At 38.3% G+C, this 24797-nt stretch overlaps 1 protein-coding gene and 1 long non-coding RNA gene across 3 annotated transcripts in view; both read right to left on the minus strand.

Moving 5' to 3' along the window:
- The window catches only part of TMEM132B (transmembrane protein 132B), a 640218-nt gene that overhangs the window by 287402 nt on the left and 328019 nt on the right, over positions 1 to 24797 (minus strand). The window lies entirely within an intron of this gene.
- LOC116420818 overlaps positions 12645 to 24797 on the minus strand; it is a 57583-nt gene continuing 45430 nt past the window's right edge. For both annotated transcript variants that reach the window (XR_004231269.1, XR_004231268.1), the window contains exons 2-3: positions 23557 to 23876; positions 12645 to 13506 (exon numbers count right to left, since the gene is read on the minus strand). This is a non-coding gene — a long non-coding RNA (uncharacterized LOC116420818). The remainder of the gene's footprint in view (positions 13507 to 23556; positions 23877 to 24797) is intronic.

A 24797-nucleotide genomic window follows, 5' to 3' on the forward strand; every position in this document is an offset into this window, starting at 1 on the left:
AACTCAGAAGGAAGAGGATGATTGGTTTTTATGATACAGCCCCCATATTGCCACTCGCCATTTTGGTTCCATTCTCAGTGAGTTCTAAGGAATGAAAATGGTTCCAACAAACCAATGTATGCATTAGCCAGGCAAGCCTGATACCAGAGGAACTCTTTTAGAAACAGAACTTAAAAGATGGGTCTTAACCATAATGCCTTGTGAGTGTGGAGTGGATCTTGGGAATCAGGAAAATTTTGCCAACAGTGCACAGATATCCTACACCGAGGCTTCATATTGAGTTGTTCCCTGACGGTGGACAAGAAACGTCTATTATCCAAGGATCTAGCCAGGAGCTTAGTGGGGGTCTCCAGAGTTGTAGTGAGAGGTTCAAATCCTCAGATGCTTCTCTCTCTGACACTGGGCAAGTTGTTTAACCTTTGTGGACTTCAGTTTCCTCATTTGTAAAACTAGGGAAGTGTATTAGATAATCACTAAAGTCCTTTTCAAATTTAAATCTCAAGTACAATATATTATATGATAGAAGGAGGTATAGAAAAAGAGGAGAGGGGAGAGAAGAGGAGGATAAAGGAGAAAGGAGAGGAGACAAGAGAGGAGAGGAGAGGAGAAGAGAGGAAAGAGGAGGAGAAGAGAGGGGAGAGAAAAAGAGCAGAGAGAAGGGGAGAGGAGATTCTAGGATTCTTTGAACTACCATGTTGACCTTCAGCAGGATTTGGGGGAAGAAAGTAATTTCTTTGTGAACCTTCTCTGGTAAGAAGAGTTTATGAGATCATAGGAAACAAATGTAAAGCATTAATATAATTTCTGGCCAAAGGATAGCTTAGGGACATCATCCCAACTTCCCTATCATTCCACAGACTTAGCCCATTAAACTGCAATAGGAAGTCTGGGCCATTGGTTCATTAAAATGCTAACTGGATGAAAGGTTTTGTTCTAAACTATCTATCTTGAAGCTTCCACAAAGCTTTGTACCCAGAGAGATCAGTCACTTCCTGAATGACCATCTTCAAGGACTGGCCCGGTGCCATCTGGCATTAAAAGAGGCTTCCTGAAGAATATAATAATATCTCATGAAGAAAGGGAGGAAACAAACATTTATTAAGCACCAGGCACTACACTAAGAGCTTTGCAAACTCATTTGATCCTTACAACAACCCTGGGAAGTAAGTGCTATTATTATACCAATTTTACAAATGAGGAAACTGAGGCAGACAGAGGTTAAAGTGACTTGCCCAGGATTACATAGCTAGCAAGTGTCTGATAACAAATTTGAACTCAGATCTACTGAAATCCAAGTTCTGTGTCTATCCACTGAATCAACCAGCTGCCTATCAAAGAATGGACCTTTAAGGTTAAGGAAATGAGATGTCTGAGGATCTGGAAGTTGGAACTATTTTGCTCCAGGTCATAGAGTTATCAGTAACAAAACCAGAATTCAACCCAGGATCTCTGACACCAAAGCAAAAACTCACAGAACATAGGTTTGGAACCAGAAGGGGACTTTAGAAACCATCTAGCTCAAGCTCCTCAACCTTGAGACAACTTGAGATAAATTTACTTTCTGAGGAACACACAGTATGTGGTTGTCTAAGGCCAAATTTGAATCCAGCTCTTCCTCATTCCAAGTCCAGCTTCAGTGTCTCTTTTTTCATCACATTACCTGGGAGAAGAAACAGAAGATTCTAAAAATTCAAAATCATCTTCAATTCAATTCAGCATTTATTAAGCACCTACTATATGCCAGGCACCAAAAATATAAAGAGCATCACAAAACAATCCTTTAAAATACTTTTTGCTCTTTGTCTCAAACTATACAGTGTTCCATGGAGAGTATTAGCCTTGGGTTCTTCATTCCCAAGAGTGGTTTCCTGCACCATGTCAGGGAATGAATTAATGGTTAGCCATGCTGATGATATTCCTGATACCATACATAATTAATAATATCTGCAAAAGGTCAGAGCTATCCCCCAGGTGATCCCAGCAATCTCCTTTAAAGAATCATAGGTCCCTAGAGCTGGAAGAGAATTCAGATACTATCTAGACTAACCTCCTCACTTCACAGAGGAAAGGGATAAAAGGAGATTAAATTATTTGCCCCAGGGCCATGATGGTAGAATGGCAACCAAGAACCTCTGACTAAGGGCTGCATCCTTCCATATTGCCCTTGAGTTAAATCTAACCAGCAATTAAGCATGCAGGCATACCAGTGAACTAGGGCAGTTAGATGATACTATGGAGAACACCATGGAGACCACCTTGGGCTTAGGGTCAAGGAAGACCTGGATTTGAAACCTTCTTCAGAAATGTACTAACTCTGTGACCCTAGGAGAGTCACAAGATCTCTGTCTCAGATTTAATTCTGCCATCTGTGAAAGGAGAATAATGACATCTATTGGGGTATTGGGCGGATCAGATAACATTTTTAAAGTATCTTGCAACCCTTAAAGCAATATATAAATGCTAACTATTGAAATTATTCTTTGGTCAAGCATGTTTAATCACAAAATCACAGTGTTGGAAGGGACTTCAGAAGCTATTTAGTTCAATCTATGCCTGAAATGAATATCTTGCCTATAATCTACCTGAAAAAGAGTCCTTGAGCCTTTCCCTGAAGCTCTCCCATGACAGGAAACTCGGTATCTATCCAGAGCATTCTATTTTGGGACACTTCTCACTGGGAAGAAGTTTCCCCTGACAGCCAGTCTAAAATCTAAATGCAACTTTTGCACTTATCCCCTAGTTCTGCCCACTGGAGCCAAGCAGATCTAAGTTAATCTCTCTTCTACATGACAACCTTTCATTTAGATGAAGACAACTATTATGTTCTTGCTAAGTCTTCTTGTCTGTAAGCTAAGTGCCCCTCGTTCCTCCAAGCCGTCTTCACAGGTCATGATCTCAAGGCCCTCCATCATCTCTGTTGCAGTCTTCTGGATGCTTTCCAACTTATTAATATCCTCCATAAAATATGGCAACCAGAACAAAATTCAATTCATGGCACAACTGGGAGGAATATGGTGGAAATATCATTTCTTTATTCTGAGACCTTCAGTTAGTCTGAATGGAGTCCAACATTCCACTAGCTTCCTAGAGGGTGGTCTCTGGCCCCCAATTTATAGAGAAATGCATTCCATAGGTAATGTGTGCTAATACAAAGGATACCTATCCCACTCCCCAATATTTGATGAATACAATAGTCTTCAGGAAAGGAAAGGACTTCAGACCTTCTCATCAAGAAAAGTGAATATAGCTTACTTCATTTATTTATTCTTCAGTTCATTCATTTCACAAATAATTATTAAGCACTTAGAGCATGTCAGGTGCTGTTAGGAGCTGGAAATATAGGAAAGGAAGGAAGGAAGGAAGGAAGGAAGGAAGGAAGGAAGGAAGGAAGGAACGAAGGAAGGAAGGAAGGAAGGAAGGAAGAAAGGAAGGAAGGAAGGAGGAAGGAAGGGAGGCAGGGAGGGAGGGAAAGAGGGAGGGAGAAAAGGAGGGAGAGGAGAACTACCTTCAAGGAGATTGTATTCTATTTTACCATAAAAGAGCTAATGGATTTCCCCCAGGAGAATATTTCTGGTGGAAAAAAAACTTTTTCTGTTCTTGTCATGCCTTCCAAGATCACCTTAAAACTCAGTTTCAGTGAACTGAGATAGCAAAACATTCATAAACACTGAATTTCAGAAAGTGTAGTATATATACATTTTATGTACCTAACAATCAAAAAAGAGGAAAGATTTTTATATACAAAAATATTTATAGCAGCTCTTTTTGTGGTGTCAAAGCAAAAAAAAAAAAAAAAAAAAAACAGGAAACTAAGATGTCCAGCAAATAAGGAATAGTTGGTTAATTTGTGGTATATGAATATGATGAAATACTGTTGGAGTTTTAATTGTTTAAAAAAAAAAACAAGAAATGATTTCAAAGAGACATGGAAAAAACTGTAAGAACTGATACAGAGTAAAGAGCATCAGAGAAACAGCATCAAGACAACAATCTTATTATAGAAAACATCAATATTATAAAATTGAACAATATTGAGAACCATTATAACCTACTGAAGAATAAAATGAGAGGAAAATTTTATACAATAACAAGAAAGGATCATAGAAGATGAAATGGATAATTCTGATTACATAAAATTAAAAAGGTTTTGTATAAACAAATCTAATAAGGCTAAGATGAAAGGGAAACAATTAGCTGGGAAAAATAATCTTTGCAGCAAGTTCCTTTGATAAATTTCCAAGACACATAAGGAACAGATTTAACTTATAAGAAAAAGAGCCATTCCCCAGTTGACAATTGATCTAAGGATATGAATAAACAGTTTTCAAAGGAAAAAACCCAGACTATCAATAGCTGTATGAAAAAAATACTCCAATTCACTAATAATTGGAGATATGCAAATTAAAGAAGTGAGCGGAACCAGAACAATTTATACAATGACATCAATATTAGAAAAAGGGAATCCTTTTGAGGATTTCTATAAATCAATGAAGAATGAACTGAGCAGAACCAGGAGAATGATTTTACAATGAAAACACAAGAAAGACAACAACTCAGAAAGCTATAAGAATTATGATCAATACAGTGACCATCCATGATTCTAAAGGACTGATGATAAAACATACCATCCATAACAATGAGATGATGCATTTAGGGTATAGAATGAGACACATAAATTTTTGGTTGCAGTCATTGGGGGAATTTGTTTTGCTTGACTATGCATATTTCTTGGATGAAATCTATTTTTTGTTCTTTGGGTTTTTTTCCAATAGAATAGAAATAGAACGGAGAGAAAATTAGATTTTGGTTAATTTTTTTAATATGATAGAGATTTATAGATGTTGCATGCACTGTCAGATGAAGTTGCTATATTATTAATTTTACTTAATTGTTTTTTTTAATACCAAGAGACCACTCATGAACTGGGGGAGGAGGGTTGTAATCTGTAACTGTTTGTGTATAATTACACACAATTACACACACAGCAATAAAATTGAAAGTGTCTTCCTCCCCACAAAAAGGAAGTAAATTTAGGTCTTCTTGACACCAAATTCATTATCTATCTAGCATAGATTACAAGACCAGAGGGTTTTGAATTGAAAGGGATGTCAGATATGATCTAAGCCAGAAGTTCTTACCCATATCTATGTCCTGGACCCCTTGGGTAATTTGTAAAGACTACAGACTTCTTAGAATTGTGTTTTTAAATGAATAAAATAAAATACATAGAATAAAAAGCAAACCAATTACATTGAAATAGTTTTAAAAACAAGTTCAGGTTAAGAACCCTTAATCTAATCAAATTCTTTGCCTTTACAAATGAGGAAACTGAGGCATGAATTTGTATGGGTTGTACATGTGACAAGCAAGGATTTGAGTCCAATTCTCTATCTTGATTTGCTTCCCTAGGTTTAGCTTTTCCCTTTAGAGCATCCTTTTTCTGATATTATCTCTGTGACAGACAGCCCAGAGAAATGCAGAAATTTCTGGTTATATGAGAAGAGATTTTATTTTAGGAGTTAAAAAAGGAAATAGGAGGAGAGGGAATAAAGAAGGAAATTGGAAACCACCAAGGTGTCAGTAGGTCAACTCTCATATTGATTCTTACCCATAAAAAAATATCAGGAAATGCAGATAAGACCCTCGTTCTCTCCTTCATCCCATGTCTCTCACCAATGAGATTTATACCCTAATCCTAAATTCCCTGCTCATTTCCAAATGACCCTAACTTAAATCTCTTTGTTTATGGACTATTTCTGCTATTCCTCACTTTGTGATTTGAAATATTGGCTAAAGAAGTTACTGAAAGATAGTTCAGATCCAGGCTTGGCAAGAGCTCAAGGTCAGAAAGTACTGACCCTGAAGACCAATCACACTTCTGATCTCTTTCCTTCCCCCCAGTTATTGTGACCAGTCACAGGAGCCCTAAACCAAAATCAACCAATGAATCAACCAATCAAAAATATTTCTTAATTATTTACAAGATGCTAGGCACTGTCCAAGGTGCTAGAGACTAAGAAAAAACTAAATCAAACACCTGCTTTCAAGGAGTTTCCATACTATTGTGCCAGAAGGCATATGTATCTGTGTATATGCATATGTATATGTCTGTTTGTGTGTATAGAGTTAGTTTTCTTCAGTCATTTTCAGTCACATCTGACTCTTTATGATCCCATTTGGAGTTTCCCTGGCAAAGACACTTTGCCATTTCTTCTCATTTTACACATGAGTAAATTGAAATAAACATGGATAAATGACTTGGTCAGGATCACACAGCTATTAAGTAAATGAAGCCTGATTTGAACTTAAGAAAATGAGTTTTCCTAACTCCAGGACTGGTGCTCTATGTACTTTGTCAACTCACTCCCATTTAATTAGTTGGTTAGAGAGACAATGTATTTATTATCATGGAAAGTATGTTGGATTTAAATTCAAAAGAGCTGATTTGAACCCCAGTTTTTATATTTATTATCTGTGTGACCTTGGACAAGTAGTTCAGCATATCTAGATCTGGAAAATAAAAAAGTTTGAATATGTGATCTTTGAGGTCCCTTCCATTCAAAAATCTGTGTTCATATGATTATAAGTATATGCAAAATAATAATGAATGAATAAAAAATTAATAGAAGATATCCGAAGGAATAGAGATCATAGTAGCTGAAGAGATCATGGTAGCAGGAAAGGCTCTATGCAGAAAATCCTTGGGCTGAGTCTTAAATTAGTCTTAAAAGGAGTTAAAATGAATCTTAAAAGGAATTATAAGAGATGAAACTAATAATAGACTGAAAGAAATTTTCAGGCTGCCTTAGCTCATAATATCTATTATATGAAAGCTACTTCCCTGAGAATCCCTGAAGGCAAGGAGTTTGTATTCTATAGGGAGTTATGTCATTAAAAAAAGATAAATACAGGATAATTTCAGGAGGGGAGAAATATGAGCAACTGAGGGGGAAGTGAATTGAGGAAGACTTCTTGTAGGAGGTAGCATTTGAACTGAGCTTTCAATGATAATAAAGATTACAAGAGGCTAAGCTAAGGGGAAAGGACTTTCTGGTCAAAGTAAGCAGATTCTATAAGGTTGGGAAATCGAATTATAATTTTGGATAAGAGCAAATAAGTCAATCTGGCTACAACACAGAATACATGAAGGGAAGTAATAGGAAATCGAATTGATCCATCAACAACCAACATTTATTGTTCATTTCCTAAGTGCCAGGCACTGTGTTTAGTACTGGGGATACAAAGAAACAGAAAAAAATACAAATGGATACTGGCTGCATTTTGTCCTACTAACCATCAGGATTTACTGAAGGCTTTTGAACAAGAGAGGGATATGGTAATTCATTATAAATTAATCAATAAGTACAAAATGCCTATTAAATGCAAGGCACTACATTGAGCCCAGAAATGATAATGCAAGAGAGAGAGAGAGAGAGAGAGAGAGAGAGAGAGAGAGAGAGAGAGAGGGAGGAAGGGAGGAAGGAAGGAGGGAAGGAAGGAAGGGAGGGAGAAAGTGGGGAAGGAAGAAGGGAGGGAAGGGGAAGAAGGGAGAGAGGGAGAAAAGAGGGAGGGAAGAGGAAGAAGGGAAGGAAAGGGGAGGGGGAGGGACAGGGAAGAAAATGAAGATAATGAAGAAAAAAGTTTCCAGCAACTAGGGACATCAGGAAAGACCACATTTGACAAATAGCTTCAGCTGACCCTTAAAGTAAGTTCAAGCTTCTCAAAGGAGCATGAGAGAGGAGTTCATGGCGGGAAAGACAGCAGCCTGTACAAAAACAGGGAGGATGGACACTGACGGAGACGGGAGTGTTGAATATGAAGAACATGAAGTTCAATTTATTTGAACTGGAGAGACATGTCTGCTACAACAACACTGAAGGGCCTTCCTAAGCCAGTAATTCCACTTACTTACATCTATCTTAATGAGAACGTGGAGGATGGGGAACGATTATTGGGAATGGTGGCAAATTACACCAAAGCCTTCATTCGAGCACAATAGCTCACAATGCTCCAATGAAATAAAAGGGGGAATTGCTTCACAACTGAATACTCTCCCCAAGTACAAGGCAGCTGTTTCATTATAAGAAAGTCATACTCGGAGTAATTTGTAGCTAAGAAATTGCAAGCAGAGACCCAAGCCTTGGCTACACCCGAAGTGAAAAGCAGCCAGAAATCAAGAGCCTTGCTTTGTAATCTTAACTTAAATTCTGCTTTGCCGTGGAGCCTGACATAGTTCATTTCTCCTCTCTTGGCCTCAGTTTCTCCATTTGTACAATGAAGACAATAGTGCCCCTAAATAATAATGATAAAATAATATGTATAGAGTACTCACTATGTGCCAGGCACTGTACTAAGTTCTTTCAATTATTATTTCATTTGATCCTCACAACAATCCTGGGAGAGAGGTGCTATTCCTATCCCCATTTTATACATGAGAAACCTGAGGCAGGGAGAGAGGTTAAGTGACTTGCCTAGAGTCACACAGCCAGTAAATATCTGAGGCAGGATTTGAATTCATTTCCTCCTGAGTCCAGGTGGACTTTATCCACTGTGCCCCTTAGCTTCCCAATTTCACTGTTGTTATGGGAATCAATGAACATAAGAAATGAAAAAGATCTTGGGGAAATATAAAGCTCTGTATTTATGGAAGAATCATTCTTATCATTGATTACTATTCATGCAGTATTGATCAGAAACACAAATTCTCATAAAAACAAAGGTTAACGGATATTGGAGACAGTATGGACAGTGCAGAGAACTCTGGCTTTTTGGAGTCAGACGATTGGTTATAAGAATTAGGAATATTTAGCTTGGAGAAGAAATGATTTAGGCCAGAGAAGGACAGAAAATCTGTCTTTAGGTAGCTGAAAGGTTGATATGACGTCAAACAACAGGATTAGAGCTCACTGTGGGAAGTAAGGTGCCATAGTGCACAGAGCATTGGGCATGGAGTCAGGAAGGCCCACGTTCCTGAGTTCAAATCTAGCTTTGACACTTACTAAATGTGTGACCTGGACAAGTCACTTAACCCTGTTTGCCTCAGGATCCTCATCTTTAAAATGAGCTGGAGAAGAGAATGGCAACCACACTTTGCCAAGAAAACTCCAAATTGGTCACAAAGAGTTGGATACAACCGTATCCAATTCAGTCAATTTAGGTTCAACATAAGAAAATTTCCTGAGGTTCAAAGCTAAGCAAAAAGTGAACTGGCTACTTCAGGGGGGTGGGACCTTCCTGTTAGAGATGGTTTTTAGAAGAAGCTAAATAATTACTTTGGGGGACATTGTGGAGGAACCTCTTAGACAGATAAGAATTAGACTCTAAGAGCAATTTAACTTACTAAGTACTTATTAAGCACCCCCTGTGTGGTAGGCACTGTGCTAAGTACTAAGATATAAACACAAAAATGAAAAGCCCCTGTTCTCAAAGAGCTTATATTCTACTAGGAAAAGGTTCCTTCAAGTTCTGAAAATCTACAGTATGGATTGGAATCCTGGCTCTATTTTGTGAGACTATGTGATCCTAGTCCTTTAACCTCTATGGTCTCAGTTCCCCATCTAAAGAGTAAGAGAATTGGATGATATGATAAATAAGCATAGAGGCAGGGGAAGGGAATACACAGGGTCTTTGACACAGAGTCAAGAAGACCTGAATTCAAATCCTGATTCAAACATTAGCTGTGCAACACTGGGCCAGCAACTTCACCTCACCCTGCCTCAGTTTCCTCATTAAAAAATAAGTATAATAGTCACATCTACCTCCCAAGTTCAATGTGAGGAGAAAATGAACAATTTGTAAAGCACTTGGCAAACCTTAGATTATTATATGAATGCTAATAATTATATTGATGAATATATACAAAGTCCTTCCCAAGTCTAGTGCCTTCTCTCTGTTAATTTTTTTCCCTATTTACCCTGGAGGGTAATAAATCACAGATAATATCGTTTTCCTTTATTAAGGCAAATCTTCCAGCTTTGACTTGTGGGAAGGGTGACATTATATAAATAACAGCATGAAATCCCTATAAATTTATGAAATGCGGGGATCATTCCTTACCCAGCTATCATTTCTTAACCACTAAAGTGTCATCTTAATTAGAAAATAAAATCAAAGGCCACAGGCTCCACAGTTCAGTTAAATCAAACTCAAAAAGCACAACTGTTACCAGCAAAAAGGAGCAAGTGCTACAGTGATGGACAAATGTTCTCACTACATCTTTCATTCCAGAGGCAGCCTACCATACATAATACATAGAATGCTGCTCTTGAAATCAGGAAGCCCTTATATCCCAAAGGGATCTTAAAGGAGGAAAAGGGACCCACATGTGTTAAAATGTTTGTGTCAGCCCTTTTTGTAGTGGCTAGAAACTAGAAACTGAGTGGATGCCCATCAATTAAAGAATTACTGAATAAATTATGGTACATGAATGTTATGGAATATTAGTGTTCTATAAGAAAAAATCAGCAGGATGATTTCAGAGAGGCCTGGAGAGACTGGCATGAACTGATGCTAAATGAAATGAGCAGAACCAGGAGATCATTGGACACAGTAACATCAACATTATATGACAATTAATTCTGATGGACGTGACTCTTTTCAGCAATGAGATGATTGATGCCAGTTCCAATGATGTTGTGATGGAGAGAGCCTTCTACACCCAGAGAGAGGATTATGGAAATTGAGTGTGGACCACAACATAACATTTTCACTCTTTCTGTTGTTGTTTGCTTGCATTTTGTTTTTTTCTGAGTTTATTTTTCCTTCTTGATCCGATTCTTGTGCAGCAAGATAATTGTATAAATATGTGTACGTATATTGGATTTGACATATATTTTAACATAGTTAACATGTATTGGACCACCTGCCATTTAGGGAAGGAGGGGAAATGTTGGAACATAAGCTTTTGTAAGGATCAGTGTTGAAAAATTACCCATGAATATGTTTTATAAATAAAAAGTTTTAATAAAAAAAAAAGAAATCAGGAAGCCTGTGTTCATATCCCACTTCAGATACTTTCTAGTTGTCTGAGCTTCAATATGCTCATGGTAAATTGAAAGGTGAATAATAATATCTGCCTCATGAGGTTATTGGGGTGGTCAAATGAGAAAATATGTATAAAGCATTCTGCAGCAACATCATGGAACTATAATAGACTTAGCTCTTCTTGGCAATACAATGATCTAAGAGAATTCCAAAAGATTCATTACGGAAAATGCTGTCCACATTCAAAGAAAGAAGTGTAAAATTTGAATGCAAATTGAAGCATACTATTTTTACTTTTTTTTCTTTCTCCTGGGTTTTCCCTTTTGTTCTAATTCTTCTTTCACAACATGACTGATATGGAAACAGACACACTAACTAGACTAACATAGTGATATCATTTTGATCCTTTTCAAGAAGAAAGGACAATAATCAACAAGTATAACCGATATCTTATTGATTGACATTATGGGAGGGTAGGAGAGAGAAGAGAGAAAAAAAATAAAAATAAAAATCTTATAAAACATAAATGTTGAAAACTATCTTTATATGAAATTGGAAAAAAAACAAAATAGTATTAAGTAGGGGGGAGCATTCTATGAATTTTAAAGCACTGTTTAAATGTCAGTATCATTTTCCTGATTTAATGAAAACCAAATGTCTTTAAACATAATTGGGAAAGGAGAAAGAATCTACCACAAGTTTATTCACTGGGAAGCAGGCAACCATGAGATTAGACCCTTTCCCACTCACTTCTGGGGCAGAATTAGGATAAAACAAGATAAGGTTCACAGAGACAAGGGGGCAAGATACAGAGAAGTCCTGCTTCAGACATATATTAGCTTTGTGATCCTAAGCAAGTCATGTAATGTCTCTCTGCCTCAGTTTCCTTATTTTGTAAAATGGGGGAAATGATAACACCTACCTTTCAGGGTTGTTTTGAGAATCAAATAATATATGTAAAGCATATTATAAACTTTAAAGTGCTACACAAATGCTAGTTCCTATTGTTATTGCTGTTGTTACTGAGGCCCATGAGAGTTAAGTGCTTTGCCTAGGGTTATATATATAATATCATCTAGAACAGAAGACAGCATTCTACATAGTGACAAATCATGGCAAAAAGACATTGATCTGTGAAATTTACCCTGAAAAAAAGGGAAGGAAAGGAAATAAAAGGCAAGGGGAAAAAATGACATGGAATGGAATGGAATGGGACAAATCAGAAGGCAGGGCAAAGCAAGGGAAGGCAAGGCAAGGAAAGGAAATGACATGGAATGGAATGGAATAGAATGGAATGAATCTGATGGCAAGGAAAGGGAAGGAAATAACATGGAATGGTTTAGAATGGAATGGAGTAGAATGGAACAAATCAGAAGAATTTGTTATTCTTGCCACCTTGTCTTGCCTAAGGCAAGGAAAAGCAAGGGAGGAGAAAGCAAAGGAAGGAAATGACATGGAATGGAATAGAATGGAATGGAATGAATCAGAAGGCAAGGGAAGCCAAGGCAAGGCAAAGAAAGGCAAGGGAAAGAATTGGCATGGAATGGAATGGAGCAAATCAGAAGGCAAGGGAAGTTTTGAAAAGCAAGGGAAGAGAAAGCAAGAGTAGGAAATGACATGAAATGAAATGGAACAGAACAGAATGGAATGGAATGAAATGGAATAAATAACAAGGAAAAGCAAGGGAAAGGAAGGCAAGGGAAGGAAATGACATAGAATGGAATAGAACAAATCAGAAGGCAAGGCAAAGCAAGGGAAGGCAAGGCAAGGCAAAGGAAGGCAAGGGAAAGAATTGACATGGAATGGAATAGAAGGGAGCAAATGAGAAGGCAAGGGAAAGCAAGGGAAGGCAAGGGAAGAGAAGGTAAGGGAAAGAAAAATCTGTCTCCCACAAAGATTTCCTTCATAAAATAATAGAAAGAAGGGAAGAAGTTCCCTATCCCCAAAATGCCCTGATATTTACTATCAATTTAAGAATTACTAAATAAGATGCTTATGAAGCTAAAAGGCTAATTCTGAACTTTAATTATTGTGAAGGACAGGTCTCCTGTGGCTTGTTCATTTCATGCTGCTAGGGGAAAAAGTTAATAGTCTTCTAATTATATCAGTTTTCCATTAAAAAAAAAACTGGTTCACATTCATTACTCTGTCAAGGGAGCATCTCTCTCCTCATTTCCTGTTCTTCATTTACATAAGAGAAATAAATAAGTGAGACTATGGCAGAGCAGATTCTTCATGGGTGCCCCAGAAGAAAACACCCTTAATTTTCTTTTTCCCTCTAAGATGAAACCATTCCACCCATTTATTTTTATGGCCCTTTTTAATAAGTCCATTTATCAGAGATTTGTCTTTATGAGGCTGAGCATGGCATACTCTTGGTCATGGAATGCATTGTGAGTGGAACCCACCCAACATCTATGAACCTATGAAAACAATCCATATGTAAGCAGGGAAATCATTTAACTTCAATTGGCTGGTGATTCTTAACCCGGAGTCCATAGATAGTCTTCCAGGGATCCGTGCCTTGGATGGACAAAAAAGAGAGAGAGAGAATTATTTTCACCCCATTCTAGATGAAATTTATCATTTTTTTCAGTTGTGAGGTTGTGTTTTTTAATATTATTTTAAGAAGGCACTCATAATATAGATCAGATCACCCAAGGGATCTAGGGCACACACATACACATACACAAACATATACACATGCACATACATAAAATGCACACATGAAAAAAGCATTTACAAGCACCTACTATGTGCCAGGCATTGTTCTAAGTACTCTACAATCATCTCATCCTCACAACCACCCTGGGAGATAGTTGCTATTATTATCCCGTTTTTTCCAGTTGAGGAAACTAAGACAGATTGAGATCAAATGATCTGCTCAGGATCACAAGGCTAGTGAGTCTTCAAGCCAGGTTTAAATTCAGGTTTTTCTGACCTCAGACCCAGCATTCTATTTCAGTTGCCTAGCTGCAAGAAAGAAGGTTGCTATAACTGGATCACAGAGTATATATTTTATATACAGAGACTGGTAAAAGTAGAAAAGGGACACCAGGGTTTTAAAGGACTCGTAATAAATACTTCTTGATTTAATTTGATCTGAGTTTATTTAAAGTCCTACTAACCTAGACAGATTTAAGTAAAGACTAGTGAGGGAGTAAATGCCCCTCTCTATCCAGGCCCTTTCTCACTAGTTTAGAGAGAATTGTCCCCAGATTAGCTACCAGTCACAATAACTCTCAAAGACTAGCTACCAAATACTTTATCTACACTGGCCACTGCTTACCAAATCAGAGTCCAGAATTATTGAAATGGTGTGAAATGGCATTGACTAGTCTTTTCAAGAAGGAAAGTAGCTCAGGAGAAAGATTCTCATTTTGGAGTCAAAGGTCCAAATCCTAACTCTGCTACACACTATCTTGGGCAAATGCTTCCATTCTCATCTAGAATTCTTCATCTATAAAATGAAGAGACTGCATTAGATCCTACCATACGTCTTACCTCTAAAACTTTGAATTTGGGACTTCCTATTACCACTAAGAACAAATATAAAATTCTCCATTTGGCATTCAAAACCCTTCATAACCTAGCCTCCTCCTACCCTTTCAGTATGTTTACATGTCACTCCTTGATATGCACCCTTAGAACCACTGTTCCATAGAAAAAATACTCCATCTCTCAGCTCTGGGTATTTTTTCTGGTAGCCCCAGTACCCAGAATGCTCTCCCTCCTCCACTCTGACTATTGACCTTCCTTTAAGTTACAATTAAAAATCCAAATTCTACAGGAAGTCTTCCTCAACCCTTCATAATTCCAGTTCACTATTTCCTACTTATCTTCTATGAAGCTTACTTTCCATATATTTTCTTGCATGTAGTCACCCCCCTTGTTAGATTGTAAGCTCCTCCAGGGCAAGGACTGTTTTTTGTCTCCTTTTGCAACCTCAGCACTGAGCCTAGTATCTGATACATAGTAGGTATTTAATAAATGCTTATTGGTTGATTGATCCTAATTGAAGAGTGAAGGAGGCTGTGGCTGTAAAATGTTCTACCTGTTGTCAGATGAAATTGACATATTGGTTAGTTTTACTAAACTACTTTTTTTCTCTTTGTTATTTATTCGTTTTAACAAAGGATGGCTCCTTGGGCATGAGAAGAAAGGGAAGGGGTGGGATATACTCGGAAATGAATGTGACATTACAAAAGGCATCAATAAAAGTTAAATGTAATAAAAAATAGACTTGGCTAGGGCAATGTTAAGTGGGTTTTGCCATTATAGGAAAGTATGTGGTCAGAAGATCAAGCACTGTTATTCTCTCTGCCTCCCTCCTCCTCCTCCTCCCCTCTTCCTTCCCCCCTCCCCAAAGCACTCTTTTCCTGGGAAGAAACTTGGAAGCAAACACAGTGGACAAGATCCAGACAAACAGCATGAGACTGGAAATGACCTCAACTCTTTCCATCACTTGCTTTCCCCCAGACACTGAACAAGAGTTCCATGAGGCAGAATCATTAGATTTATAGGATTTGAGTTGGAATCAATCAACCCATTAATCAGTAATCAATTTATTTATTTATTATGCCAGGAAGGCAGTTAGGTATCACCATAAGGCACAGAATCATGGGCCTAGAAGTGGGATGATTTATATTCCTAATTTCAAATCTACCCTTAGATCCTTTCTAGCTATGTGAACCTGGGCAAGTCATTTAACCCTGTATGCCTCAGTTTCCTCATCTGCAAAATGAACAGGAGAAGGAAATTGCAACCATTCCATTATGTTTGCCAATAAAACACCAGATCAGTTACTGAGAGACAGACGTGACTGAAATGACTAAAAAAAACCACAGCATATGTCAAATACTACGAGATCTGCTATTTACAGCCTCCTCTGGGTTTCAGCTTCTTTTCTATAAAATGAAGGGGCTTAGACTAGATCATTTCTAAGGTCCCTTCTTGGCTTTAAATGTTATGGTCACATGATCTGGATCTTCACTCAAATACACACAAACACAAAGGCCAAAAATACAAATCAGGGGACAGTGACAAATCCAACCTACTTTTTCATTTTTTGCTTGTTTGATTTAAAACCAAGTCACTTCACCATTGTAGGCCTCAGTTTCCTTATCTGTGAAATGGGAAGGTTGGACTGTAGTTGGTCCCTTTTAGCCTTAAATCTATGGCCTACAATACTCTCTGAATCCCAACTCCCCCCAGGCCTCTCTTGCACAAGCACTCCTTATATCACATGCCCCTTCCATACCCAGCCATGGTCAAGGTTCACAACCTCAGTGGCTTTCCTACATGCCAGCACCCCTCCATAGGCAAGAAAGAGTTTTATTATCTTCTTCTACTGGGGCCTCTGTCATTTTCAGCAATACCAGGAGCAGCATGGGACATGGAACTTAGCACGACACCACTTGTACTGACTTCCCTCTCCTACTCCCCCTTATCCTGACAGGTAGGATCCTGCCTTGATTTCTACCTTTTGATTTCCATTGATATATTCCCAAACCTAACCGCCATGTTTCTTGGAAATAAGTGAACTACAGACTCAAATCCTGAGACATAATCACATTTTAGCTTTTTTAAGAAAAGCTTTTTATTTTCAAAATATATACATAGATAATTTAAACATTCAACCTTACAAAATCCTGTGTTCCAAATTTTTCCCTCCATTCTCCTCACCCTCTACCCTAAATGGCAAGTAATCCAATATGTTAAACATGTACAATTCTTCTATATATATTTGCACAATTATCCTGCTGCACAAGAAAAATCAGATCAAAAAGGGAAAAAATGAGAAAAAACAAAATGCAAGCAAACAACAATGAAAAAGATGAAAATACTATATTGTGATTCACATTTAGTCTCCACATCCTCTCTCTGGATGCAGATAGCACTTTCCAGCACAAGACCATTGGAACTGGCCTGAATCACCCCACAGTTGAAAAGAGCTACATCTATCACAATTGATCATTGTATAATCTTGCTGTTGCTGTGTATAATGATCTCCTGGTCCTGCTCATTTCACTCAGCATCAGTTCATGTGAGTCTCTCCAGGCCTTTCTGAAATCATCCTGCTGGTCATTTCTTATAGAACAATAATATTCCATGACATTCATATACCCTAATTTATTCAGCTATTCTCCAATTGATGGGCATCCACTCAGTTTCTAGTTTCTGGCCACTACAAAAAGGGCTGCCATGAACATTTTTGTGCATGTGGGTCCTTTTCCCTTTTCTATGATCTCTTTGGGATATAAGCCCAGTAGAAACACTGATGGATCAAAGTATATGCACAGTTTGATAGCCCTTTGGGCATAGTTCCAGATTGCTCTCCAGAATGACTTGTTAATCTGTAAAAATAAAGATTAAAATAATATCTACTCCACTTTACCTTTCTCAGCCTCAGTTCCTTCATCTATAAAATGGGAATAATATTAAAATCTATATCACTTCTCTCAGCCTCAATTTCCCTATCCATAAGATGAAGAAAATAATAGCATTTACCTACAAAGTTGTTATGAGGATCAAGTGCCAAAACATCTGTAATTATATAACATATGCAAATATATGCAATATATGCAAAATGCTTTTGCAAACCCAAGATGCTAGCTATTACTACTGTTCCCACTTTATAGATGAGAAAGCTGAGTTTCAAAGAAGTGACTTACATCTTAGCTAATATAATTATTGTCCCCATTTTACAGATAAGAAAACTGAGTTTCAGAGAAGTGACTTACTTGCCCAGGATCATACTAAGAAAATGCCCAAGGAAAGATTTTACCCCACCTCTTCCAGATTCCCAATCCAGCACTCCATTAGACTGCCTATACTTTAGAACATAAGGTCAGATTCTCACTTAATTCTCTACATTAATAAGAAGTCTGGGGACCGTAACTGACGATCCTTACCAGGAATTACTGATAAAGATGAGAGAGACTGACTCCCTCTGTCTAGAAATCTTGCTCCAAGTCACTGGAGTCTCTTAATGCTTTGGACATTTTCCCACTGTGAATTTAAAAGAGACTTCTATCGCCTTGATGGGGTAGGCGTGGGGGTGGGGAAGGAGGAAGAAAGGAACCTTGGGATCTTTTAGACAATTTCCATTACATGCTCAAGGGAGAGACTGCCTTGATAGGAAGGGTAATAAATATATACATGTGATATTTAACCAAGCAAGGACTAGGATTTTTGAAAAGGCTAACGTATGGATTTAGCCCCCATAATTTGACATTTTTATAACTGTGCTCCCCAATATTTTTGAGTCTATGACACTTCTGTGAACATTCTAGGAAAAACCAATGTGAGGGGTTGCAAGTGAAATTTAACTCCTCTCACATAATCATCCATCCAACCACACACCCCACCCTGACCACCGCCAGCCAGATCACACAGAAGGATGCAGACTACTGAGACTGGGAATCCCAAATTCAACAAGCACTGGCATGGCACCTATCCAGGGTCAGGTATTGTATTAGGTGCTAAGAATACAAAAATAAAATAATAAGGTAGTTTATAGCCTTTGAAAGAAAATAACATAAGCACATTAAATAAAAATACAGGATATATACAAATTGGGGGAGAGACTTTTATTCAGTCAGTTTCTGCATCCCACTTGAAGAAAAAGGAAAACCTACTGTGTTGCTACTTTTGTCAGGCAAGAATACTCACTCAGTTTAGAGGGGTGAACTAGATGTAGGTAAAGTTTGAAGAAGATCCAGCAATCAAAGGATTTAGACCAAGTTGGGGGAGGGAACTGCCATCAGTTTTGACATACTTGAAAACTAGTGACACTTCACAGAAAGGAGGTGTGTTCAGAATGATGGAGAACATTTGGTAATGCTTCTAGGTTATCCATAAAATAAGCCACATAAGCAACAAGATGGTGAACTAAACATTTTCTCTGGTCTTCACAACCTGTAAAACCTCTTCAAAAGAGAAATTAAGCTCCAGAGAAAAAGCAACTGTATCTGTCTCCACAGATTAGCTTAGCATGGAACTGGTTTCAGTTCTGCCCATCAAGAAGTCACTTAGAGAAGAGATCTAGGCCGATGAACTATAAATTGCCCAACATAGGAGAAGGCTGAGATGTTCTAAGAGCTACCCCCAAAGAAATCACTATCAGAGAGGAGAGAGTCAAAAAGTAAGCAAAAGAGGTAATCAAGGAGGGGAGTGGGATTGAATAGTAAACAAGTTGTGGACCCAGAAATTCAGTGTTTGGTATCATAGAATGGAGGCCTCCTAGTCAAGCCCTTAAAGAAGAATCCCTTGGAGAAACGGGAGAATTCTAGCCTCGAGCTTATCTTAATTTTCAGTCATCCCCTAACTTCATTTTCTTGGAAAAACCAGATAATTTGGACTTTTTTCCATTGTCACTCTAGCATCCTCTCAAGTACAGCAATGACTGATAGTAGTATCTACATTGGGAGCTGAGAACAGACTAGATATGATGAAACAAAACTACGTCAACACTCAACAAGGAGGCTTGAAGAAAATCTATATCCTGAATAAGAGAAGCATCTTGATGATCCCAAAAATAAGGACTTCAAGGAGTTCAGTTACTCCCTTTGCAACAAGTGCTCCCTAAGCTTAAGCCCACTTTGCCTTTAACTTTGGATGTACTTGTGGAGAATGAATTACAGATCTTAAGGGGAGGAACAAATAATTTGTACCAACTGTTCTTATTATACTACTTTTGTAAATGTCCTTAAGTCTGGCTAATTGGTTACTCATGGAGGAAAATACACCAGTGGTAGGAGCTTAGGAATTACCTTTAGTGACGATAAATCCAGAAAGTTTTAAAGGACCTCTGTAATGTATATAGCTAACTACTGAAGTTTAGCATCATAAAAGAAATACTAATAACAACAGTAATAATATCATATATTTACATGTACCCCAATAAAAATCTTCTCCAATGCCTCATCATGGTTTGGACAAGACATTGTGTTCTAGATAATTAAACCAACAGAATGCAAGTTCTAGCAGAGCCTACCATTCAATCAGCAAGCATCTATTAAGCACCTACTATGTGCTAGATATGGTGTTAAATGCTAGGATTACTAAGAAAGGTTAAAAACACAAAAATAGTCCCTTTCTTCCAGTAACTTATATTCTAATGCAACGGTTCTTAACCTGAGATCCATGGATAGGTTTCAGGTAATCTATAAATTTGGGATAGGAAAGATAATTACAACTTTCTTCGATAATGTTTGGTTTCTATTGTAATCCTATGTAGTTGATTTGATACATTTAAAGAACATTATCTGACAGGTAGCTAGATGGTGAAGTAGATTGAGCCCCAACCCTAGAGTCAAGAGGACTTGGGTTCAAATCTGGCCTCAGACACTTAACATTTCCTAGTTCTATGACCCTGGACAAATCACTTAACTCCAATTGCCTCACCAAAAACAAAATTATCTGAGATGAGGTCCAAAGCATGACATCCAAGGAGGTTCATGACATAGAGCTAAAAATCCCAGTTCTAATGGAAGAGATGACATCAGTCAATAAGTCATAAGCATTTATTAAGTTCTGAGTGTGTGGCAGGCACTGTACTAAGTGCTGGTGATACAAAAACAAAAGAGTTCCTGCCCTCAAGGCACTCACAGTCTTAACAGGGAGACAATAGCGCAAACAACTCTGTACATAAAGGTATAATAAGCAAGGTAAATTGGAAGTAACTTTAGAGAAGGGACCAGCAGTGAGAGAACCAAGGAAGATCTGAAGAAGAAGACAATATCTGAACTGAGTCTTGAAGGAAGCCTGGGAAACCAGGAGGAGGAGGAGAGGCGGGAAAACAGTTTAGGAATGGGAGGATAGTAGCCAGAGGAAAAAGCATGGAGACAGGAGGACTGCCCAGGTAAGGAACAGTAGGCCAGTATAGCTGGACTCTAGAGTCGTTGGGGATCAGGGGAGCAAAAATGTAAGAACAATGAAATGTTGGGAAGGAGCCAGATTCTGAAGAGCTGGAAATGCCAAACAGAGAAGTTTATCCTTAATCCTGGAGGTAATAGAGACTCATCAGAGTTTAATGGAGGGGTGGGCAATGGTGATATGGTCACACACTTTAGGAAAATCACTTTGGCAGCTGAGGGGAGGACACCCTAACTGTGTCCTGTAATTGGATAGACTGTAGATACTTGTGGCAGAGCCAAATTAAAAGGCTGTGGCAGTATCCAGGGGAGGAGGGATGAGAGTCTGAAATAGGAAGGAAGAGAGAGTTTGAATTCAAGTCTTGACTGTAAAATATACTGACTGTGTGACCCTTATTAAATCATTTGCCCTATCAATAGCTCAGTCAGTTTTCTAACATTACATGTACCAGTGCCACTGATGAAATGGTAGAAAGAACCCCTCCTCGGGAGCTACACAATGAGATCATGGATCCTTTGGGTATCTGGAGAGAAAGCTGCCAAGTACTCTGCAGAAATTGTCTCATTCAGGCCTCATAAACAACCCATGAGGCAGGGACTATGAGTAACTTGGGGTCTATTCTACAACCATCTCTGATCCAGGCAGGACAATGATTATTGGCCCCATTTTCAGAGAATCTTCCATTTAAAACCAGCAAAGACCCAACCCCATCACTTAACAGATAAGCAATCTAAATCGCCCAAAAAGGAGGTGAACTGATTTGCCCAGAATCATTCAGCTAGCATCTAGCATCAGGATTCTAATCCAGATCTCCCTGATTTATTGTCAAAACGTCTTTCCAAACTACCACACCACCTCTTGATTTTGCAGATTAAAAAACATGATGTTTAGTAAAAAAGACCCTTTGTAAATGATAAAGCACTAAATGTAACATAGATTCTATTCCAAAAATAGCCCCTAAACAACCATTGAGCCAGATCATGAAGATGCTCCAAAGTTTAGGCAACACGCTGCCAATGCCCTTCTAAAGGCAGTAGTCTCTGTCCCCACCCTCCTGGAGGAAGAGGTTTAATAGGAGATAAGAAACAAAATATATAATATAATAATACATAATCTATAGATACAGATATAGAAAGCTATAAATATGCAAAATACATATAACATATATATGCATATATATATATATACACACACACACACACACACACACATACACACATACACACTATTAAAAAATAAGTAACTTATGGAGAGGTTCAAAGCCAAGTGTTAATTGAGGAGAAGGTCTTTGCTAATTAAAATAATCATGGAGAAGGGAACATTTTAATTTGACCTGGATTCATTCCTAAACTTTGCATCATGCCCCAGGAGCCTCTTCATTCTTCAAGATCACATAAGCCCTGGAACTCCCACCTTACCAGCAGCCTCTGTCCCAGGTCTCCTGCTTCCTTCTGATTAGAGGAAGGATGCTTTTACCCCCCAAAACCTCTGTTTAAGAAAGAAGCCCTGGTCATCCATCTCTTCCTCTCCCATTCAGCTAAACTCCTCTGGATTTTACCACCACCCTCTCTCCCCCTTTTCTGTTACTTTTTATGTTTTCTTCCTCCATTAGATAGGAAGCTTCTTAGGGTAGACACCGTCTTCTGCTTTTTTGTGTCCCTGTGGTTAGTACAGTTTCTGGCACATAGTAAGTGCTTAATAGATGTTTCCTGACTTTAAGCAAGGAAATATGAGTTTTTTTGTGTCCTCTAGACCCTTTTGGCAACATGGTGAAACCCATGAACCTCTTCTTAAAGTGATGTGTTTTGATGCATAAAATCACAGAGAAAATTCATTTTCTTGAAATGCAGTCATCAAAACTTAAAAAAGCAAAAACAGGTTTGTTGCTCCCAGGATAAGAACCCCCACTTTAAAGGAAGGATGGGAACTCAATGGATGAAAGGGAGAAAGGAGATGATTTCTAGTATGTGGGACAGCTTCAAGCAAATGCAAGGAGAGAGAAAAATGCAATATACTCCCTGAGAGAGTAGCCCAGTCTGGCTGCAGAAGGTAGGAAAAAAATATTAATTACAATAATAATTAACATTTACATAATGTTTAGTATGTCCCAGGCAGTGCGTTAAGCTCTACAATTATTGTCTCACTTGATCTTCTCAACTACCCTGGCAGTTAGGTAGATAGGTAGCTACTTAAGTACTATTATTATTCCCATTTTACTGATGAGAAAACTAAGCAGATAGTGGATAAGTGATTTCTCAGAGTCACACTGCTAGTATGTGTCTGAGGATGGATTTGAACTCAGGTTTCCCTGTCTCCAAATCTAGCATTCTATCCACTAACTGAAAAGAAAGGATGGTCCCACGTCATAAAGGGTATTGAATGCCATGAAAAGGTAACAAATATTATATCACTGATGGAAATGGTGATTGATATCCTGCCCCTAGATCCAAACACCTAAGTCCTTTCAGGAAAGCCATGGATGAAAATGTATTCTGTATAACTGGCAAAACAAAGGGGGTGGAGGGAAGGAGTAAATGTATATTACAACCATAATGAAAATTCCGTAAATGTATATTATTGTATAACTGTGCTGAAACTAAGCTAAGAATGATCACCAAAGATTAAATAAACAGACAAAGGAAGAATCTATTCCTGGTGAAAGTTAGGGCTGTACCTGCCCAGGATATGAAATACCTATTAGCAGACTGGTTCTCCTAATTGTCTCTATCAATTTCAATTATGCCCACAAAGGCACAAGTGACATAGGGTTCTCGCTCTTCAGCTCTCACGATAAGTAATGGCTGAATCAGAACCTTTCAGAGATCCATTGAGTAATTTTAGCCAGCTCCTTTCTAGCGGACGGGGTCAGAAGAAGCTGCGTTCTGCAGGCAGGTGTCCACAGCATGGCTGGCTCATTAGCCACCAGCAAGGCTATAACTGGCTGGACAGACTGTGAGGATGTCTTGTTGCAGATGGGAATTTTCTCAGGCCGCACATCTCACCAAGATCAGATACTGTGGGGGAAGCCAAATGGGAGCAAATTAAATTAATGCGGAGAAAGCAGCCCAGTTCAATTCAGCTAGCACTTATTAAGTCCCTGCTATGTGCCTGTGGCAGGCACATTACTATAGAGCTAGATACTGCAGGAACAAAGGAAAAAATACACACTCTCTGTCCTCAAGAAACTTTCATTCTACTGGGAGTGAGGGGAGTATATGCACAGATGAGGAACTGCTAAATATCTGTCAGGAAGAAAACAGAGTGGTAAACTTGTAGTTTGGAAGATGTGGATTAGAATTCTAACCAACAGAAACTTAATAGCTGGGAGATCCTGCATAAATCACTTAATCTCTGCCTCAGTTTCCCCAAAGGTGTTGAACTCAAATACCCTTTAAGGTTCCTTCTAGTTCTTAAGTCTATATTCCATATTATAAAATAATTTCAAAAGGAGAGAAAGGAGACAGAAAACAAGCATTTAACTGCCTACTATGTGCCAAATGTCACAAATGTTCCTGGGAGAAAACTGCAAAGAGTGACACCATGTGTAATTGGTGATACCATACTTGGAACCCCTATTGTGGCCATCATCCATCCATTATCTAGTCATCAGAGAACCATTGAATCTCAGAAGTCCCCCTAGTCTATCTACCCAGTACTTGAATTAAAGAATCCACTTTATAAGATACCGGATACCTTTGGTCATCTAATTTTTGCTTTCAAACCTGCAGTATAGGGTAGAGGTGCAAACTTCCTGACTTACTGACCTACTGCCTAACACCAGACTCAAATGTAATTGGTAAATGTTTAACAAAATTACAACATAATATTATTTTGTGGTTTTCTAAGTCAATATTCCTGTGGCCACAGGGATTCATTTTTACTTGAACCTGACACCACTAATGTAGGGGAATCGACTACATTCTGAGGAAGCCCAT

Source organism: Sarcophilus harrisii, chromosome 1, assembly GCF_902635505.1.
Source record: "Sarcophilus harrisii chromosome 1, mSarHar1.11, whole genome shotgun sequence".
Classification (NCBI taxonomy): Eukaryota; Metazoa; Chordata; class Mammalia; order Dasyuromorphia; family Dasyuridae; genus Sarcophilus; species Sarcophilus harrisii.